The sequence below is a fragment of the Kogia breviceps genome, chromosome 9, assembly GCF_026419965.1.
Source record: "Kogia breviceps isolate mKogBre1 chromosome 9, mKogBre1 haplotype 1, whole genome shotgun sequence".
In the NCBI taxonomy this organism is placed as follows: domain Eukaryota; kingdom Metazoa; phylum Chordata; class Mammalia; order Artiodactyla; family Physeteridae; genus Kogia; species Kogia breviceps.
In genome coordinates this window covers 49,003,389-49,025,903 of record NC_081318.1, presented here as the reverse complement: position 1 = coordinate 49,025,903, position 22,515 = coordinate 49,003,389, and the positions used below count along the sequence as shown (strand labels likewise).

Below are 22,515 nucleotides of genomic sequence, written 5' to 3'. Positions count from 1 at the left end.
AGATGTAAGGTCAGTTAACAAGGAGGAAATTGGTGAATTCTTACTGTCTAGGCATCAATAGTACTTTGGCTAAGGTAGTACTTTCCAGTGATTTCCACACATAGCACACATAGAAAATTATAATACTTGCGTGCCACACTGGAGTAAATTGGAGGGGTTTGGGGAGCCTCTATGGGGCTTGGTGAATGTAATCACTACTTATGTTATATAATTATGATAAGAAAAATAAACATACTAAGAAAGATATTAAACATTGAATTTGTATAACACTTCCAAATAAAACCTTTTCAAGTTTTAAAATGAGAAACTTGAGCTTGCTTCTCTAGACATATTTTTTTCTATATCGGGTTTCATGTTTGAAATGGCTACATTCAACTCCTAATCAAGACTTTTAAAGATGATCTCTTCAAACTCCCTATAGCCACCAGAGAAAAACTTTATTCTCAAAATGGGTGATAAAATAATTTGAAACCACTTTTACAACCATTCAGAAATTTCTACAGTTGCAAATCTATTAAAAATTTAACAGGTCTTCCTTTTCTTTCACTGACAAATATAACGTTGAAAATTCTGTTATTAATGCAATTGAGTTTCAATCTCGTTTGAACTTTTTCATAGCAAGTCTTTCAAAGTGACAACAAAGTTCTCATGTGTGCATGCAGTTTTAGAGCATATGTCAGTACCTAGCCTAGAAGCTAGGGCATCTCAGCTGCAAACAGAGGTATATGGTATATGTGAAGAAAATGGTTCCCTGTTGTATACACTGCTGGTGAGAATGTAAATTGGTACAGCCATTGTAAAAAACAGTATGGATTTGATTTGTGGTGGTTAAAAACAAAATTCAGCTGAGTAATTTAAAAAATCTTACTGGCTTTATTCAGCAATTCATAAATGGGGCAGCATCTAGTCTAGCAGATAGACAGGAGCTTTGAAGAGCTATACAAGGCAAGGAGGGATTTTATAGGCAGAAGGGAGCAGGAACAAGGAAGTTGTACTGGGCAAAAAAATGGATAGGTTAATGCAATAACTTTCCTTATGGGGGATGGCAGGGGTCTATCAAGCAGATTACCTACCAAATGCTGCGCAGGTAATTCCTGATTGACTGGTTTAAGATTCCATTTCTGGGAGAGCTGAAACTATAATGAGGTCTTGGTTTGGTGATGCGAGGCTTAGCATAAGTTACTCCATTTAGGGCCTATTTCCTTGTTTTTAACATGGTGAAGCTGAGACTTGTATCTAAGTATTTTGACTCTAAACACTGTCCTCTTCTTGCTCCAATACAAGACCTCCTTGTCATTTCACATTATTCATCCTCAGCAGATCAGAGTCCATCTCATTCTTATAGACTTTAATGATGTTCTTTCCTGGTTAATAAAAAGTGGGGGAGTTTGGGATTAGCAGATGCGAACTAGTATATATAGGATGGATAAGCAACAAGGTCCTACTGTATAGCACAGGGAACTATATTCAATATTCTGTGGTAAACCATAATGGAAAAGAATATGAAAAATATATATCTATAACTAAATCATTCTGCTGTACAGCAGAAATTAACACAACATTGTAAATCAACTAGACTTCAATAAAATATTTTCCTCACCTCAACTTCATGAAGTAACTACTCATTTAGCCCCATTTTTTGGGTAAGGAGAATTGAGGCACAAGGTATTAAGTAACTGTCCCAAGATAAAATAATAAAAAGACTAGGGGACTTCCCTGGTGGCACAGTGGAGAAGACTCTGCGCTCCCAATGCAGGGGGCCCGGGTTCGATCCCTGATCAGGGAACTAGATCCCACATGCATGCCTACAGCTAGGAAATCACATGTCCCACAACCAAGGAGCTGGTGGTGAGCTGCAACTAAAAAGCCCGCCTGCTGCAACCAAGACCCAGCACAACCAAAAAAAAAAAACACCCAATAAGTGGTTAAACAGGGATTTTAAGCCCAGGTGGTGTGACTGCAGAATTGACGGGCCTAACTCCAATACCTTGTTGACTTTAAATAAAGAGATCCCTGATAACCTACTTTCTTTCTGTACAATTCCTTTATTCTGTCTCTCCAAATAAATCCAGCTGCTTTTGTAGTTTTCCCCAGGCCTTACCATCCAGTTCATCTCTTTTGTTCCCATTAGCCAGACTTCAGCAACAAACACAGTCAGGAGCCTTTTTGTACATTGTTTGATTCCTGGGTTATTACTTGCACTGTGGCAAAACTGTTATACCTAATTTGGGAGTAGAACTTCCTCAGGAAGTTTTTCCAGGTCCTACCTCTTCAAGACTAGCAGGCATTTCCCTCCTATACTCTGCTTCCATTCCCTCCAGGCAACATTAGATAAAGACTCTGCCAGGACTTCCCTGGTGGCGCAGTGGTTAAGAATCTGCCTGCCAGTGCAAGGGACAGGGGTTTGAGCCCTGGTCTGGGAAGATCCCACATGCCATAGAGCAAAAAAGCCCGTGCACCACAACTACTGAGCCTGTGCTCTAGAGCCTGCGAGCCACAACTACTGAGCCCGTGTGCCACAGCTACTGAGGCCCACGTGCCTAGAGCCCGTGCTCTGCAACAAGAGAAGCCACCCAATGGGAAGTCCGTGCACTGCAACGAAGAGTAGCCCCAGCTTACCGCAACTAGAGAAAGCCTGTATGCAGCAACCAAGACCCAAAGCAGCCTAAATTAATTAATTTTAAAAAGATTCTGCCAAACGTTTTTCTTGAAGCTGCTCTAAAATTTCCCAATATAATGAGTACAAAAGATTTTCCATTATTTTGAATAATTTTCAGGTTAATTTACATGGACTAATCAAAAGAAAATAACATCAAACTAAAGTCAAATTTTCAAGTGAACCTCTTTCAAAAACATGTAATTCAAGGATGCTGAAAGGAATGAGATTAAGCCCATCAGACTGCAAGGCTAAGAAAATGTGCTTTCATCATTATTTCTACAAATCCAGACCAGCTCTGGGCATGAGATTGGGGAACAGACACAAGGACTGACCCATCCAACAGGACACCTGTTTTTTCCCTGGAATGAAACTTTTTGCTAATTTGTTCTGAACCGTCCCTAGCTACCGGCATTGTCTGTGTCCACTTAGACATCTCCTTCTCTCTAGGGAGCCTTCCCTGATGCCCCCAAATTTGGATTAGGTGTCCCATCATGCCTCTCCCGCCATCTCGTACTTACCCATTCCGCCTAACAGCATGGCCTCCATCCTCACCCACACGGCAGGTCCTTGTGAGGAATGACCTTGTCTTGCCCTTCACTGGATCTTAGTCCTACCTACTAAAGGGACTCATTTACAGATGCTCAATAAATATTTAGTAAATGAATGAGTGAGTCCCTGTTAGCTGGAGACACTTTTTTGGTTTACTTTTTCATTTCTATAAAAAGGCAACCTGACTTTCTTATGTTGGTGAACATAATTAGACTGTTTTTCTATTTTTTCCTGACTTCTCTCCTTTAATTACGTGGATCATGAAAAATCACAAAGTCCTATTAAAAATGAACTAGTTCGGAACACCCCTCCCCATTATTAGCAGCTCCCAAGGATTCCACAGAGTGCTTTTGAGGTGCTCCCCATTCTTTCTTTCTTTCTTTCTTTCTTTTTTTTTTTTTTTTTTTTGCGGTACGCAGGCCTCTCACTGTTGTGGCCTCTCCCGTTGCGGAGCACAGGCTCTGGACGCGCAGGCTCAGCGGCCATGGCTCACGGGCCCAACCGCTCCGTGGCATGTGGGATCTTCCCGGACTGGGGCACGAACCTGTGTCCCCTGCATCGGCAGGTGGACTCTCAACCACTGCGCCACCAGGGAAGCCCCCCATTCTTCATTGATATTTCCAGAACAGCGTCATCGAAAAGAGAAAAAAATGGCGTGCTGCTGGACTGCTCTTTCAGGAGGCTCCCAGCCAAGCCTTTTTCTCCTACAGTTTCCCAGTGATCCAGCTGGTGACGGCTTCCTGCCCGCCTGCTAGGCTGGCCTGGGGCGGGGGTTGGGGGGCTGATTGTTTTACTGTTCTTCAGTAATCATGCAGATTAACAGCTGCGTGTTCAGTAGCTCGAGGCCTCCCTTAAATTGAGAAGGCTGGGGCCACACATTCCACAAGCGGTTGGAAACGTCTCCCCCTTGGCGTCCTTACTATGAGAATGTGACTGTGGCTCTGGGCTAGACGAGGAATAAAGCAATGGTTTTGATGTCTTTAGTTTCATGCAGCCCATAAAAAGGTAGCCTTGCATCCCCAGACAAGCTTGGTTTGGGCAAGTAGACCCTCTGCCGTGAAGCCCTGAACTTTCGCTCTCACCGCGCCCCCTGTTACCTGCATCGGGATGTCTTGCCTATCACTTTTCACTTTACACGGCAGGTAGCATCCTCACAACGCCACCCAGTTGCTCTGAGACCCTGACTCAGGCCACTAAAGAGTATTGTCTCCATTTGGTCTTTCTTAGAACTGTACACAGTTCATCGGCCTGCTACCACCTTCCCTCCATTAAGTAGCTGCGGCCGAATTTTGTGATATCGTTTTCTTTTCTGCCTCTGAGGCGATTTCAGGGAATACGTAGAAATCTAAATCTCCTGCTGGTCAACAGGCAAGAGCTGGGTACTAGAGGCCTTGCGGTTGATGGGGTATTTGATTCTTTTTCATTCTGATTAAGCCCCTGGAGACTCATAGTCCAAACATGAAGGACAAACGGATTTTAAATTAGTTCTTCAGATCCAAAAACTCTGGGCTGCGCGAGTACAAAGAGGTTAATGGTCTTGTAGGCATTTTTACTTACGTCTCAGTTTTACAGCTTTGAATCCTTATATGAGCCAATGCAGGCTTCTCTTTGGCCAGAGATGTGAGAGAACTAAATCCAGGAATGATAGATATAGTTTCAGGAAAGACAGGTAACCTGAAGAAAGACTATGAGGCTGTTTTGACTTCTCTCCATCCCAGCAAGCCTGCCCTCAGTAGGGCAGAGGAAGACATGTGAAAGCCCCCTGTATCAGTCTGTAAGTGACTAGACAGCACAGAATCAAGGGTAGGGAGTCAACCTTCCTTCCTGTTCTGAGATATCCACCCAGGGGTGATGGCCCTGTTGCTTTTTTTTTTTATATATAATTTTCTGAAGAGTGGACATTTGTTAAATAAGGAAAAAGTCCACTTGCAAATCTTTGTGCAATATGCGATTATTCATTCAACACTGGAAATGGTGGAAGTCACATGTAGACAGCATATATGAACAGCTAAGCATAAGATGTATGATTTCCTCAACTAGTACCGAAGTAAGTGATAAAATAACAGATACTTGATTAAGAGAAACTCAAATGAAGAAGATAAATAATCATGGCTGAAGTTGTAATGGTCTTCCCTGTATATCACAATCATTTTTTCAGCTCAGATGAAGGTTTGAACATACAACTACCAGAAGTATTTTCTGATTCCAAAATTGAAAGCAAATTTTCAAGTGCCAGGATGAAACCTCCTGCAGTAATATATAATGTAATAGCTCCATTTACTATTACAGAGATTATTAAATCTGTTGCTATTTTTAATGGAAGTGTGTCTTAACGTCAGTGTGCTTTTTCTTTTATCTCTCTGGTGGAAAAATGGCCCTAAATCAGCATAAAATAGCCCTGCTGAGCACATTTCACACCTCTGAACAAGACCCTTGGGATTCTATGGGAAGAGTCCACTTGCTTGGGTTGAAAGAGACTTGAGGGCTTCCCTGGTGGCGCAGTGGTTGAGAGTCCGCCTGCCGATGCAGGGGACATGGGTTCATGCCCCGGTCCAGGAAGATCCCACATGCCGCAGGCCACAACAGTGAGAGGCCTGCGTACCGCAAAAAAAAAAAAAAAACCAAAAAAAAAAACCAAGCATGACAAAGACATTAACTGTTTCATAGAGGGTGGATTTTCGTCCTAGTGCTAAAAACACATTATTCTTTGTCTTATTTATGTTTCTACAGTACCTATCATCTACCTTCTCCATCATTTCTTCTTTCGTGTATTCTTACCTCCAGTCCTGCATCTGGGTATCCTGAGACAAAATTGTGGTGTAGGCAGAGCTTGCCCGTGGCAGCTCCAGGACCCTTTTGCTGCTGCCCTTCATCCCCCTGCACCCCACCCACAGGGCCCAGAAAACACCCTTAGTGACTTGCTCTCCAGCAGGTGGCAGAACACAGGCCGGGGGTTAACCACCAGCTACCACTCCAACTTCTGTCCTTTACTACAGAGTCTCCAAAACCACTCTCTGCCTTGGTCTCTCCATTTTATATATATAAAGTGACAATAATCCTCACTCTATCAGTAGGATGTTTTCAGCAACGAATAACAGAAAATCCAAGTCAAATTGTCTTCAACATTCAATGCTTACTGACTCCCAGACAGGATGCTAGGGACGGGTTAACCCAGTGGTTCTGGCTTCCTTTCCCAGCATCTCCTGCCCTCCTTCCCATGTCAACCACATCCTTCAGATAATCCAGAAGTGGTGGCAGCAATCCCCAGCCTGACAAGGGGGGAATGGAAGCGCCCAGTAGAGAGAGACAGGGTTGCCTCTGGAAGCTGTCCTGAAAGAGTAAGGTGAGCCAGAAATTGCCCAGCAGGCTGGAAAACCTGTGCTTGAGTCCTAGTAACCTGAATTGAGTCACAGGGGAGTGGGATCGCCCTTAGAGCAACAGGGCTCACCTCTGGAGCCAGGGCAGGTAAGCTTCCCTGAGGGCACCGGTGCTGCGGGGTGAAGGAAGTATGCTGCAGCACAATCTGAACTCCCACTAGAAAGGGGAGGGGGTAAAGAAGGCCAGGGCAGCATCTGACATTGTCTGCTACATGTGCTTCTCTGGATTGTCTGAGGCCCAAAATGAAAAAGGAAAAAAAGGGATGAAAACACACTGGAGCCTGAAAATATTAAGTTAATATAAAGTACAGTTAAAAAGTTAATGCTGCCAGGCTGTAGATGACATTGTTTAGGGGAGCATCCACCCTAATAGGAGATTTTGACCTATAAAGGTCCTAGTCTTTAGTGATGAGAGTTAGTGCCCTACAGTCACTGGCATATATTTGGGGTGTGAGGTGGACTTCCAATATCTGGCTGTCACAGCTTGCAAAAGAACCTAGGGCCAGCCTGGCTTCCCTTGGCATTCTGGAGTATGTCCACACCACAGCATAGGAGCTGAATGGCTGTGCCTTCTGTGGGATAACCATTGTAACCAAATGATGCTCATTTTAGAGGAGGCAGGTGCTGATGTACTCATTAACACCCAGAGCTGAAGATGCACCTTGAGGCTCAAATTCTAAAACTTGTCCAGAGATGTCCGGTTGTGTCACTTTGGGTTCTCTCAGAGGAAAGAATGCAGAGTAAGCCAGTGCTCATTCCTGTTGATGGGTGGTCTTCTTCCAGAAGCCACAGATGGCCGGGCCACACCCCAGGAGTTTCTGATCCAGGAAGTCTGGGAAATTTGCGCCTTGCCCAAGTTCCCAGGTGATGCTGACGCTCCTGGCCTAGGGACCACAGTTAGCAAACCACTGACCTAGGGGATGAATGGTGGACTGTGATTTGTAGCAAAGGGAAAACAGCAGCTATGCAAACTCAGGTGGCTTCCTCCCTACTCTGGCTTTGTTCATTTATTCTCAATATGCTCTCCCATATATTAAAGTGTCCTAGGTCACTCATTCATGGAAGGAACCCCATTTTTGCTCGATAGTCTGGAGCTCCTTGTGGGAGACTGGTAGGTTTGTAGTTTGTCAGCTATGAGGAGCTCAAGATTTTGCCCCCATGGCTGTTTATAATGTACAAGAGAAGAATCAAGTTCCTAGAGGTGCTGCCCTCTCTGCACTGATATTCAGCACTGGAAAGCACAAGGAAGTTCAGAGTAGAAACCCTACACAGTGGCTCTGGAGAACTTTTAACTAACGGGCACTTGTAAATCTAACAGGATTTCCTACCGGTGTGAATGTCTTAGGTAACGTGCTCATTAAACTGTCAGCTAGCAGAGAGGTGTTGCTCCTGAGAAGAGGGTCACAGCATCCTGGGGAGGAAAGAAGCCTCACCAGGCCACCAGTGTCCTTCCCTCCCCTGATCACTCACCACCCACTCCAGACTCAAACCCTCTTTCAAAAGCCCTTCAGAGAGTTTTACAACTGTGCACCAATTCCATCAGGAAATTCTTCTTTTTTCCAATCCAAAATATGTATTCACTTTAAATTTAATCTTTCTTCTTGTTGAAGAAGATCTCTTCTATGGAAATTGAGAATGGCTAGCCACTGTCCATGGTAGAATAGTACTTCTATACTTAAAATCACTAATAAAACCATTTTGTTTCAATACTGAAAAAATCAATATTTATTTTTACTCAAATAACACTTGCACAACGGTAAAAATAAAAATATAGCACAAAATGGTATACAATAAAAAGTGAGTTTCCTTCCCATCTCTGGTCCCTGGGCTCATTGCCTAGAATTAACCTCCAACACCGCTTTAATGTATACCTACCAGAAGTTTCCAAACATGTATTTGTGTACACACAAACCCTCACATTTTTTTTTAACTTAATGACACATCTTGGAGTCACTTCACATTAGCACATACACTTCTTTGTAAGAATATACTATAAATTATTTAATTAGTTCTCTATTTATGATCTTTTGGCTGTTTGCAGTTTTGAACTTCCAGACAATGTTGTAGATGCATCTTTGATTATACTGGCAAATGTAAGATTTCCTAAAGCAGAGTTGCTGGGCTAAAAGTTTTGTGTATTTTTAATTTTGGCAGATTTGGTAGAGGTTACACCAATTTTTACTCACTTCAACAATGTTCAAAAGTTTCATTGTTTTACTATATACTAAACAATATGTTAAAAAAACTTAAAATTTTTTTACCTGATAGGCAAAAATAATGCTATTTCAGACCTATAATTCACATTTCTCTCATTATGAGTAGCACTGAACACCTTTTCATATGTGTAAGAACCATTTGCATTTCTTTTTCTTTGAAGTTTTGTTTATATTCTTTTACCTATTTTTTTATTGGTTGTTGACATTTTTCTTATAGTTTTGTAGGCTATCTTTATATATCAGGAATTAGCCTTTGTCTGTCATACAAATTTTAAGTATTTTTTCCCAATTTGTCATTTCTCTTTTGCTTAAGTTTTGATTTAGTTTAAGGTGTTTTATGCCATGGAGCAATTTCTTATTTTCATGTAGTTAAATGTAATCACGTTTTTTATTAGTGACTTCTGGGTTTTATGTGAAGCTTAAAAAAGAAAGGGCTTCCCCACTCCAAGATCTCTTTTTTGTAAAGTTCTTCCTTGTTTTCTTCTAGTAATTTTGTGGTTTAATATTTATTTTATTATAAGGAGAGAGGTATGGATCCAGCTTTGTTTTGCTTCCTGATGGCTCCCCACTTTTTCCAACACGACTTACTGAATAATCTATTATTAATTTACTGGTATGCAATGTCACTGTGATAATAACCTAAATTCCCATTTGAACTTGAGAATCTTATCTGTGCAATCTATATTCATTCCATTGATTTGTATTTCCATTTGCCAGAATCTCATAAGATATAGTACAACTTTATAATGCATTTTAATATCTAGTAGGACTAGTATCCTCCATTACTCTTCTTTTTCAGAATGTTCTAGCTATACTTACTTATTCACTTTTTCATAGAAACTTGAAAATTAAGTCTGTATGAAATTGAATATTATCTTGTTGGTATTTCTATTGAGACTGCATTAAATTAGGTTAATTTAGGGAGATATTAAGTCTTCCCACTCAATAAAAGCATTTATATTTCCATTTATTCAAGTTTTCTTTCATATCCCTTAGTTAAGGTTTTATTCATCTATAACTTGAACATTTTTGTTAAGTTCATTTCTACATATTTTTTTGTTCTTTATTGTAAATGGATATTATTTTCCATTTGGTTTTCTAATTCATGTATGTTTTTGTATCTTATTTTCATATCCATCAATTTTCTGATTTCTTTTAGTCTATTATCATTTTCAATGGAGTATCTTTTTATACTCTGCAAATAATAATTTTACTTACTCTTTCCCTATGTTTTCACTTTTTTATTTCTTTCTCCTGTCCTATTGGAATGATTTGTACGTCTAGAACATCGTCACATTTCAGTGAGGTTAGTGGATACCCTGGTCTTCTGATTTGAATAGGAAGGCTTCTAGGGTTTCCCCAGGCAATCAGTATGATTCATGTTTTGGTTAATGATCTTGTTATTTTATTGAGTTAAGATCTTAGGGAAGCATCCATCAATAATATTGTGTTAAAATTGTATAAAAATAAAAAATGAATGTCAGGTAATCCTATGATTCAGCATCTGTGGAAGTGATTACAACGTTTTGATCTGTTAATATGGTGAATGATAGTAATAGCTTTCTCCACTATTGAATCATAAATTGCTAGTATTTATTCAGTATTTAGTATGTGCCAGGGGCTGTTCTAAGCACTTTACATGTATTAATTCACTGAATCCTCTCAATACACTATAATTAATGAGAAAACTATGGCATAGAGAAGTTAAATAATTATGTGTCCAAAGTCCTATACCTGGTGAGTAACAGAGCTGGCAACTGAACACAGGCATTTGACTCCTGAATCTATGTTCTGGACAGCTATGCTCAGCAGCCAGCTTTGAATTTCTGGTCAGGAGGTAGCATTCTCTTAATGTACTGCAGGCTTCTGCCTGCTAAAATTTTATTTAGTTTCTTTTCCCCTCGATATTAATAGATTAGTTTGGACTGTAGTTTTTCTTTTTGCATATTGTCAGGTCATATGTCATATCTTTGTCAGGTTTTGGAATTGGTATCTCGCTAGCTTCAAAAATTAATTTGGAGGCTTTTCTTCTTTTGCTGTGGACTGAAACAATTTAAGTAGTCCTGGAATTATCTTTTCTGTAAAGATTTGGTAGAAAACATTCTTTACACCTATGAAAGTGTCTGATTCTGTTGCTGGGGAAGGGAATGAATTTTTGATAATTTTGTTTTCTATTTTTCTATGATAATTAGTCACTTAGATTTTCTACAACTCCTATGGTTGGTTTTAGTCATTTATATTTTTCTGAAAACCATCCATTTCATCCAGATTTTCAGCTCTGTTTCAGTAGCTCTGAGAAAAGGAGTATCTCGGGATTTAAAAAATTTTGTGTATATCTATTAGTTCCCCACTTACTATTTTCATTGTTCACTTTTCCCTAGATTATATTAAACAAGAGATTTATCCTTTTGTTTTGTTTGTTTCCAGATAATTAGCTCTTGGATTTATTTGTTGGTTCTCTTATAACTTTTCCCACTTTATCTGTGGTTACTTCTAATTTTATATAATTTTGTTCCACTTTTTTACTTGACCAACTTGGCTCATGATTAGTTTTTCTATTTTATTGTTTTCTTTGCTTTACTTTTACTTCTTCCAAGAACCACCTCTTGGATCTATTTATTAGCTCCACTATTTTTTTTAAATTAATTAATTTATTTTATTTTATTTTTTGGCTGTGTTGGTTGTCATTGCTGTGTGAGGGCTTTCTCTAGTTGCGGCGAGTGGGGGCTACTCTTTGCTGCAATGCACAGGCCTCTCATTGCTGTGGCTTCTCTTGTTGTGGAGCACGGGTTCTAGGTGCGCAGGCTTCAGTAGTTGTGGCACATGGGCTCAGTAGTTGTGGCTTGTGGGCTCTTGAGTGCAGGCTCAGTAGTTGTAGCACACGAGCTTAGTTGCTCCGTGGCCTGTGGGGTCTTCCTGGGCCAGGGCTTGAACCCATGTCCTTTGCATTGGCAGGCAGATTCTTAACCACTGCACCACCAGGGAAGCCCCAGCTCCACTATTTTTTTTTTTTTTTTTTTTGTGGTACGCGGGCCTCTCACTGTTGTGGCCTCTCCCGTTGTTGAGCGCAGGCTCCGGACACACAGGCTCAGCGGCCATGGCTCACGGGCCTAGCCGCTCTGCAGCATGTGGGATCTTCCCGGACCGGGGCACGAACCCACGTCCCTTGCATCGGCAGGCAGATTCTCAACCACTGCGCCACCAGGGAAGCCCAGCTCCACTATTTTTAAAGTTAGTTCCTTCTGCCTTTAATTTAGGTATATTTTATTATTATTTTTAACTTGGCTCCTTGCCTGACTGCTTGTATTATTTTTCATTCTTTCTTGTTTAGCAATGCTAGTAAGCAGAACTATGTTATGAGAGGAGGTATCTCAAAGGTTCAGATACATAGTTCTTGCAATATCAGTATTTTCTACATACTATATTTTTTATTTCCTCCTTGGACCAAGAGTAAAGAAAGGGGGGGCGGGTCTCAGTTTTCAGGTGGTTAAGATTTTTTTGTGTGTTTGATTAAAAAATTAATTTGCAGTTTAATTGCACTGAGATTAGAGACTATGACATGTAATATTTCTATTTTTTGAAGTATATTGAGATTTTTCTCTGTGGCTTAACTTTTAGGAATGTGGCTATTTTATCAATTGTATAATGGGCATATTCTCTGTATTCAAGGTTTAGTTGTATATAGATGCAGATATAGATATACACATGCAAGTTTGTGTGCTTACACACACACGTGCACACACACACTGTGGAATTCAGATTTTCAATAGCCTTACTTACTTTTCAGTCTACTTGATCTGGCATAGATTGAGAAAAGTGATTTAAATTTCCCACTGCAATTACCTTTTTGTATATTTCTCTTTTTATACACTGCAGTTTTTCTTTTATGTATTTTGAAGCAATGCTATTTGCTGCATGAAAATTCACTATATTGTACATTTATCATTAAAAAGTATCTATCTGTTTTTTATAGCATTGTCTTGAATTTAACTTTGGTTGATATTATCATGGTTCTTGCTGTTTTTTGCTTGCAGTTAATTTCCACATCTTTGCTTATTCTTTTACTTTCAACCTTTCCAAATAATTTTATTACAGATGTATTTCTTGAATGTGTTGTATGGCTGAATTATAATTTTTATCTAATTTGAGAGTCTTTTTCTTTTAAATAGAAGAGTTTTCTCATTTAATTTACTGATAAACTCTTTTTGATCTTAGTTTTATCATCTTATTTTTTAAAAATATCTTTATTGGAGTATAATTGCTTTACAATGGTGTGTTAGTTTCTGCTGTACAACAAAGTGAATCAGCTCTACATATACATTATCCCCATATCTCCTCTCGCTTTCATCTCCCTCCCACCCTCCCTATCCCACCCCTCTAGGTGGTCACAAAGCACGGAGATGATCTCCCTGTGCTATGCAGCTGCTTCCCACTAGCTATCTATTTTACATTTGGTAGTATATATAAGTCCATAACACTCTCTCACTTTATCCCAGCTTACACTTCCCCCTCCCCTTGTCCTCAAGTCCATTCTCTATGTCTACATCTTTATTCCTGTCCTGCCCTTAGGTTTTTCAGAACCATTTTTTTTTTAGATTCCATATATATGTGTTAGCATATGGTATTTATTTTTCTCTTTCTGACTTACTTCACTCTGTATGACAGACTCTAGGTCCATCCACCTCACTACAAATAACTGTTTCATTTCTTTTTTATGGCTGAGTAATATTCCATTGTATATATGTGCCACATCTTCTTTATCCATTCATCTGTTGATGGACACTTAGGTTGCTTCCATGTCCTGGCTATTTTTTTTTTTTAACATCTTTATTTGAGTATAACTGTTTTACAATAGTGTGTTAGTTTCTCCTTTACAACTAAGTGAATCAGTTATACATATACATATGTTCCCATATCTCTTCCCTCTTGCATCACCCTCCCTCCCACCCTCCCTATCCCACCCCTCTAGGTGGTCACAAAGCACAGAGGTGAACTCCCTGTGCTATGCGGCAGCTTCCCACTAGCTATCTAATTTACATTTGGTAGTGTGTATATGTCCCTGCCACTCTCTCACATCGTCACCGCTTACCCTTCCCCCTCCCCATATCCTCAAGTCCATGCTCTAGTAGGTCTTTGTTTTATTCCCATCCTACCACTAATCTCTTCATGACATTTTTTTTTCTTAGATTCCATATATATGTGTTAGCATACGGTATTTGTTTTTCTCCTTCTGACTTACTTCACTCTGTATGACAGACTCCAGGTCTATCCACCTCATTACAAATAACTCAGTTTCATTTCTTTTTATGGCTGAGTAATATTCCATTGTATATATATTTGTGTCACATCTTCTTTATCCATTCATCTGTTGATGGACACTTAGGTTGCTTCCATGTCCTGACTATCGTAAATAGAGCTGCAATAAACATTTTGGTACATGACTCTTTTTGAATTATGGTTTTCTCAGGGTATATGCCTAGTAGTGGGATTGTGGGGTCATATGGTAGTTCTATTTGTAGTTTTTTAAGAAACCTCCATACTGTTCTCCATAGTGGCTGTACCAATTTACATTCCCACCAACAGTGCAAGAGGGTTCCCTTTTCTGCACGTCCTCTCCAGCTTTTATTGTACAAAGATTTTTTGATGATGGCCATTCTGACTGGTGTGAGGTGATACCTCATTGTAGTTTTGATTTGCATTTCTCTAATGATTAGCAATGTTGAGCATCTTTTCATGTGTTTGTTGGTGATCTGTATATCTTCTTTGGGGAAATGTCTGTTTAGGTCTTCTGCCCATTTTTGGATTGGGTTGTTTGTTTTTTTGATATTGAGCTGCATGAGCTGCTTGTAAATTTTGGAGATTAATCTTCTGTCAGTTTCTTCATTTGCAAATAGTTTCTCCCATTCTGAGGGTTGCCTTTTCTTCTTGTTTATGGTTTCCTTTGCTGTGCAAAAGCTTTTAAGTTTCATTAGGTCCCATTTGTTTATTTTTGGTTTTATTTCCATTTCTTTAGGAGGTGGGTCAAAAAGGATCTTGCTGTGATTTATGTCATACAGTGTTCTGCCTATGTTTCCCTCTAAAAGTTTTATAGTGTCTGGCCTTACATTTAGGTCTTTAATCCATTTTGAGTTTAATTTTGTGTATGGTGTTAGGGAGTGTTCTAATTTCATACTTTTACATGTACCTGTCCAGTTTTCCCAGCACCACTTATTGAAGAGGCTGTCTTTTCTCCATTGTATATTCTTGCCTCCTTTATCAAAAATAAGGTGACCATATTTGCGTGGGTTTATCTCTGGGCTTTCTATCCTGTTCCATTGATCTATATTTCTGTTTCTGTGCCAGTACCATACTGTCTTGATTACTGTAGCTTTGTAGTATAGTCTGAAGCCTGGAAGCCTGATTCCTCTAGCTCCATTTCTCTTTCTCAAGATTGCTTTGGCTATTTGGGGTCTTTTGTGTTTCCATACAAATTGTGAAATTTTTTGTTCTAGTTCTGTGAAAAAATGCCAGTGGTAGTTTGATAAGGACTGCATTGAATCTGTAGATTGCTTTGGGTAGTAGAGTCATTTTCACATGTTGATTCTTCCAATCCAGGAACAATGGTATATCTCTCCATCTGTTTGTATCATCTTTAATTTCTTTCATCAGTGTCTTATAGTTTTCTGCATACAGGTGTTTTGTCTCCTTAGGTAGGTTTATTCCTAGGTATTTTATTCTTTTTGTTGCAGTGGTAAATGGGAATGTTTCATTAATTTCTCTTTCAGATTTTTCATCATTAGTGTATAAGAATTCAAGAGATTTCTGTGAGTTAATTTTGTGTCCTGCTACTTTACCAAATTCATTGATTAGCTCTAGTAATTTTCTGGTCGCATCTTTAGGATTCTCTATGTATAGTATCATGTCATCTGTGACAGTGACAGCTTTACTTCTTCTTTTCCAATTTGGATTCCTTTTATTTCTTTTTCTTCTCTGACTGCTGTGGCGAAAACTTCCAAAACTATGTTGAATAACAGTGGTGAGAGTGGACAACCTTGTCTTCTTTCTGATGTTAGAGGAAATGGTTTCAGTTTTTCACCATTGAGAACAATGTTGGTTGTGAGTTTGTCATATATGCCCTTTATTATGTTGAGGCAAGTTCCCTCTATGCCTACTTTCTGGAGGGTTTTTATCATAAATGGGTGTTGAATTTTGTCAAAAGATTTTTCTGCATCTATTGAGATGATCATATGATTTTTCCCCTTCAGTTTGTTACTATGGTTTATCACATTGATTGATTTGTGACTATTGAAGAATCCTTGCATCCCTGGGAAAAATCCCACTTGATCATGGTATATGATCCTTTTAATGTGCTGTTGCATTCTGTTTGCTAGTATTTTGTTGAGGATTTTTGCATCTATGTTCATCAGAGATATTGGCCTGTAGTTTTCTTTCTTTGTGACATCTTTGTCTGGTTTTGGTAACAGGGTGATGGTGGCCTCATAGAATGAGTTTGAGAGTGTTCATCCCTCTGCTATATTTTGTAAGAGTTGGAGAAAGATACATGTTTAGCTGTTCTCTAAATGTTTGATAGAATTTGCCTGTGAAGCCATTTGATCCTGGGCTTTTGTTTTTTGGAAGATTTTTAATCAGAGTTTCAATTTCATTACTTGTGATTGGTCGGTTCATATTTTTTGTTTCTTCCTGGTTCAGTCTCTGAAGGTTGCACTTTTCTAAGAATTTGTCTATTTCTTCCAGGTTGTCCTTTTTTTTTTTTTTTTTTTGCGGTACGCGGGCCTCTCACTGTTGTGGCCTCTCCCATTGCGGAGCACAGGCTCCGGACGCGCAGGCCTAGCGGCCATGGCTCACGGGCTTAGTTGCTCCACGGCATGTGGGATCTTCCCGGACCAGGGCACGAACCCGTGTCTCCTGCATCGGCAGGCGGATTCTCAACCACTGCGCCACCGGGGAAGCCCCCAGGTTGTACATTTTATTAGCATATAGTTGCTTGTATTAATCTCTCATGATCCTTTGTATTTCTGCAGTGTCAGTTGTTACTTCTCCTTTTTCATTTCTAAATCTATTGATTTGAGTCTTCTCCCTTTTTTTATTGATGAGTCTGGCTAATGGTTTATCAATTTCGTTTATCTTCTCAAAGAACCAGCTTTTAGTTAGATTGATCTTTGCTATTTTTCCCTTCATATCTTTTTCATTTATTTCTGATCTGATCTGTATGATTTCTTTCCTTCTGCTAACTTTGGGGTGTTCTTGTTCTTCTTTCTCTAATTGCTTTAGGTGTAAGTTTAGGTTGTTTATTTGAGATTTTTCTTGTTTCCTAAGGTAGGATTGTATTGCTATAAACTTCATTCTTGAACTGCTTTTGCTGCTTCCCACAGGGTTTCGGTCATCATGTTTTCATTGTCATTTCTTTCTAGGTATTTTTTTATTTCCTCTTTGATTTCTCCAGGGATCTCTTGGTTATTTAGTAGTGTATTGTTTAGCCTCCATGTGTTTGTATTTTTAAAGATTTTTTCCTGTAATTGATATCTAGTCTCATAGCACTGTGTTGGAAAAGATACTTGATTCAATTTCAATTTTCTTAACTAACTGAGGCTTGATTTGTGACCCAAGATATGATCTATGCTGGAGGATGTTCCATGAGCACTTGAGAAGAAAGTGTATACTGTTGTTTTTGGATGGAATGTCCTATAAATATCAATTAAGTCCATCTTGTTTAATGTATTATTTAAAGCTCGTGTTTCCTTATTTATTTTCACTTTGGATGATCTGTCCATTGGTGAAAGTGGCGTGTTAAAGTCCCCCACTATGACTGTGTTACTGTTGATTTCCCCTTTATGGCTGTTAGCATTTGCCTTATGTATTGAGGTACTCCTATGCTGGGTGTATAAATATTTACAATTGTTATATCTTCTTCTTGGATTGATCCCTTGATCATTATGTAATCTCCTTCTTTGTCTCTTGTAATAGTCTATTTTAAAGTCTATTTTGTCTGATGTGAGAATTGCTACTCCAGCTTTCTTTTGATTTCCATTTGCATGGAATATCTTTTTCCATCCCCTCACTTTCAGTCTGTATGTGTCCCTAGGTCTGAAGTGGGTCTCTTATAGGCAGCATATGTACAGGACTTATTTCTGTATCCATTCAGCCAGTCTATGTCTTTTGGTTGGAGCATTTAATCCATTTACATTTAAGGTAGTTATCGATATATATGTTCCTATTACCATTTTCTTAATTGTTTTGGCTCTGTTATTGTAGGTCTTTTCCTTCTTGTGTTTCCTGCCTAGAGAAGTTCCTTTAGCATTTGTTGTAAAGCTGGTTTGGTGGTGCTGAATTCTCTTAGCTTTTGCTTTTCTCTAAAGGTTTTAATTTCTCCATCGAATCTGAATGAGATCCTTGCTGGGTAGAGTAATCTTGGTTGTAGGTTTTTCTCTTTCATCACTTTAAATATGTCCTGCCACTCCCTTCTGGCTTGCAGAGTTTCTGCTGAAAGATAAGCTGTCAGCCTTATGGAGATTTCCTTGTATGTTAATTGTTGCTTTTCCCTTGCTGCTTTTAATATTTTTTCTTTGTATTTAATTTTTGATAATTTGATTGGTATGTGTCTTGGCGTGTTTCTCCTTGGATTTATCCTGGTTGGGAATCTCTGCGCTTCCTGGACTTGATTGACTATTTCCTTTCCCATATTAGGGAAGTTTTCAACTATAATCTCTTCAAATATTTTCTCAGTCCATTTTTGTTTCTCTTCTTCTTCTGGGACCCCTATAATTCGAATGTTGGTATGTTTAATGTTGTCCCAGAGGTCTCTGGACTGTCCCAGGACAGTCTCTAAGACTGTCCTCAATTCTTTTCATTTTTTTCTTTATTCTGCTCTGCGGTAGTTATTTCCACTATTTTATCTTCCAGATCACTTATCCATTCTTCTGCCTCAGTTATTCTGCTATTGATTCCTTCTAGAGAATTTTTAATTTCATTTATTGTGTTGTTCATCATTGTTTATTTACTCTTTAGTTCTTCTAGGTCCCTGTTAAATGTTTCTTGTATTTTCTCCGTTCTATTTCCAAGATTTTGGATCATCTTTACTATCATTACTCTGAATTCTTTTTTAGGTAGACTGCCTATTTCCTCTTCATTTGTTTGGTCTGGTGGGTTTTTTCCTTGCTCCTTCATCTGCTGTGTGTTTCTCTGTCTTCTCATTTTGCTTAACTTACTGTGTTTGGGGTCTCCTTTTCGCAGCCTGCAGGTTCGTAGTTCCTGTTGTTTTTGGTGTCTGCCCCCAGTGGCTAAGGTTGGTTCAGTGGGTTGTGTGGGCTTACTGATGGACGGTACTGGTGCCTGTGTTCTGGTGGATAAGGTTGGATCTTGTCTTTCTGGGGGCAGGACCGTGTCCGGTGGTGTGTTTTGGGGTGTCTGTGACCTTATTAAGATTTTAGGCAGCCTCTCTGCTAATGGGTGTGGTTGTGTTCCTGTCTTGCTAGTTGTTTGGCGTAGGGTGCCCAGCACTGTAGCTTGCTGGTCATTGAGTGGAGCTGGGTCTTAGTATTGAGATGGCGATCTCTGGGAGAGCTTTTGCCGTTTGATATTACATGGGGCTAGGAGGTCTCTGGTGGACCAATGTCCTGAACTCAGCTCTCCCACCTCAGAGGCACAGGCCTGACACCCAGCTGGAGCATGAAGACCCTGTCAGCCACACGGCTGCTAGTGTTGGAGGGTCTCCTGCGGAGGTGGGGGGTGGCTGTGGCTCACCGTGGGGACAGGTCACTGGCTGCAGAAGTTCTGGGAAGTGCTCCTTGGCGAGAGCTCTCCCAGAGCCCACCATTAGCCCCACCAAAGAGCCTACCATCTTATTTTATGATTCATTATTTTGCTCTTTCTTTTTTTAATCTTTTCCTGTATGGCCTAGGCTTTCTTGCTTTATGCAAGGCTGACATTCTGATTTTTGTTATTCTAATGATACCCCAGTAACTTTTAATAATATATTGAAAACTTTCTTGATTTGTCAGCTTCAAACAATATATTTTAACAGCCTGCTGTAAAAATGAGGAAATTAGCAAGACTTCCTCTTGCCCTCCATACCTTCCTGCCCTTGAGTATTAGCTCCCCTCCCCCATTATACTACAACACTACCATTAGTTTAGTTCTTCTTGGCACTAATCACAATGTATAATTACACTATTTATTAATGTATGTTCTTCAAGTCCCTCAGTGGACTATAAAACGCTTGAGGCCAATGGCTTTTTATGCTTTTGTGTGATCCAGAAAGGTTACACAATTGTAGAATAACAGTCAGCATTATGAGACCTTTGGGATCACCTCACCCATCTTTCTCACTTTACAAGTGAAGAAACCAAGCCCCAGGTGGTGGAGACACTTGCCCTACATCATAGAGCTACTGTGTGACAGGAGCTGGGTTAGAACTTAGATGTGCTCACCCAAGCTTATTCCAAAACTCCAGGCTCCCTCAAAATGCATCACACAAAGTTTACATCTTAGCACCAAGGGAAGGTTCACACTTATTAATGCCTAACCAATGTGGAAAATGCTTTTTCATTATTTCAGTTACTATCACTCAGTGCCTTCTAAATGACATACTTGAAAATAGCTCCGTTATAATGTACAATTTAAAAAGATCGTCATTTCATACATCCACAATAACTTCATAACTATTTACAGATATATTCTGAATCTCCAGACATGTCTTGACTGAGGAAGCCCAACAGGGAGACTACCCCCACTGTAAGTTGGGAATCAAGATTCTAGTAAGTGACACACTCAAAGACACTTAGAATGGCAAGAATTCATTCCAGAAAAGAATCTGTTTCCTGGTAACCAGTTCAGAACTCCCTGAAGGGCACTCTGAAGGAAAGTTCAATCAATGGAAGGGTCAAATGTTTTCTTTTTCAAATATCCATTTTGCATGTAATGGCTGCTCCTTGCAGACTTTACGGGGTGTTCTTCTCTTGTTCAGGAGATCTAGGGTCCTTCTGCATAAATACTTGTGCTATGGGTGAGAAATTACTTCAACTGAGTTAATTGGCATTTCTTAGAGCATATGAGTTCAAAGAAAATTATTACAGGTATGAGCTCTGTCCATTGAAACACCACTGTATAGATTACATAGTGATATCCAAGAAAAGCTCAGTACAGAGCTTGCCAGTTCTGAAGATCAGCCTTTACAATGGGTTGATAAATCTTTCTCCTGACCCCATAGCCACCTGCTTGGCCTTGATTATTTTTTCAATCTGACTGAAATCTCCCTAGTGGAAATGAATGGAATATAGAAAGGGTACTGTAGTCAGACAGTCCTTGGTTTGAACCTGGGCTTTTGCATGGCCCTGAGAAAGCCACTTAAATTTGCCAAGCCTTGCTTTCTCTTGATGTGGATGGAGTGGAATGACACTATTTTAGAAGGTTGATGTGATACTTCAGTAGGATTACATGAAGGGATCTGCTACTTTGTATGAACTTCACTTGACAGCTTTATTGGTTATCAAAGATGGGCATGGAGGTGTGGACCAAATGGAAAATGGAGGACTAAGTAATGCTGTATTATCATTTGTTCTAAATTAGAAGCTTATGTCAGTGTCTCTGTCAGCTCTCAAAATTATATTAAGCATATATATGATAACTCCTTAGGACTTAGGAAAAGGGATTTCCACTAAACAGAAGGAAAAGTGAGGTCATCAAGAAGTAAGGTCATAAACCTCAATCTACATGAGTCACTGGTCAGTTCTATGGATGAGCAGCTCTTACCTGGGGCACTGTGGTGTTCTGGAGGCTACCTCTGTGATTGTGAAAGGGATGTCGTGGATCCCTGGAGCCTCGGTACACTGGAGAGCTCTCTGTTTCTGACCGATATGATACATTTCCTCAAATTGCCAATTGCCACACTGCAGACGTGCATTCCCCTATCCATAGCCATTGTTACTTTGTGTGCTAGTTAGAGAGAATAGGGCAGCCTTTCGGAAGACAGACCCATGAGGCATAACACCAAATAGAAATAGTTGCCATTTCTCACTCACTCAGCTCAGGTTATGGAGCACTTATGCAGTGTGCTAGACCCTGTAAATGCTGGATGGAGGGACACATAGGTGAATCACACTCAACCTGTCTAGTGTAGAGCTGCAAATAACAGAAGACTGTGTGGTGTTAACCTTGGCCAAGTTAAGCTGGACCTCAATTTCTTAACGTATAAAAAAAGGAGGCCTGGGCCAGGATTCACTTTACTTCTCTGATTCATATTTATATGAAACTTTACCCTAATTTCCCTAAATCAAAACAAACAAAAAATAAACCCTGAAGGACAGAGGGATGTAATAAGAAACAGAAACATTAAAAATGATATTACAACATCTTAAATTTCCTCTCTAAAAAGATTTAGACTGAACTAATAATGATGGTTTCATCCAAGAAGCCAATTGTAGCTCATTGTGGAAGAGTCCCAAGAGTCAAAGTCGTCTTTTCCTTTTTTTCTTTTTGTTCCTTCAAAGTTTTCCATGTAGACTTTTTGTCCTTCTCTTGCTGCTGGCTGTTTCCTCCATATTGTTTGCTGCCTGTGTTAATTCACTTTTATTTGACCCATCGCATCATCCATCAAATTCTTACGTGGCCATTAGCATGTCATTGTTTTAGTCGGGGGCTCAGTGGCTTCAATCAATCTCTGGCCCAAATTCCTATAACTCTTGCTGCTCTTTTTTCTTCCTTCCTCATCTGGCTCTAG

At 39.6% G+C, this 22,515-nt stretch overlaps 1 long non-coding RNA gene across 1 annotated transcript in view; it reads right to left on the bottom strand.

Moving 5' to 3' along the window:
- Positions 1-877: 877 nt before the first annotated feature.
- The window catches only part of LOC136794847 (uncharacterized), a 104,372-nt gene continuing 82,734 nt past the window's right edge, over positions 878-22,515 (bottom strand). The window contains exon 4 of the long non-coding RNA XR_010842192.1: positions 878-1,364. This is a non-coding gene — a long non-coding RNA (uncharacterized lncRNA). The remainder of the gene's footprint in view (positions 1,365-22,515) is intronic.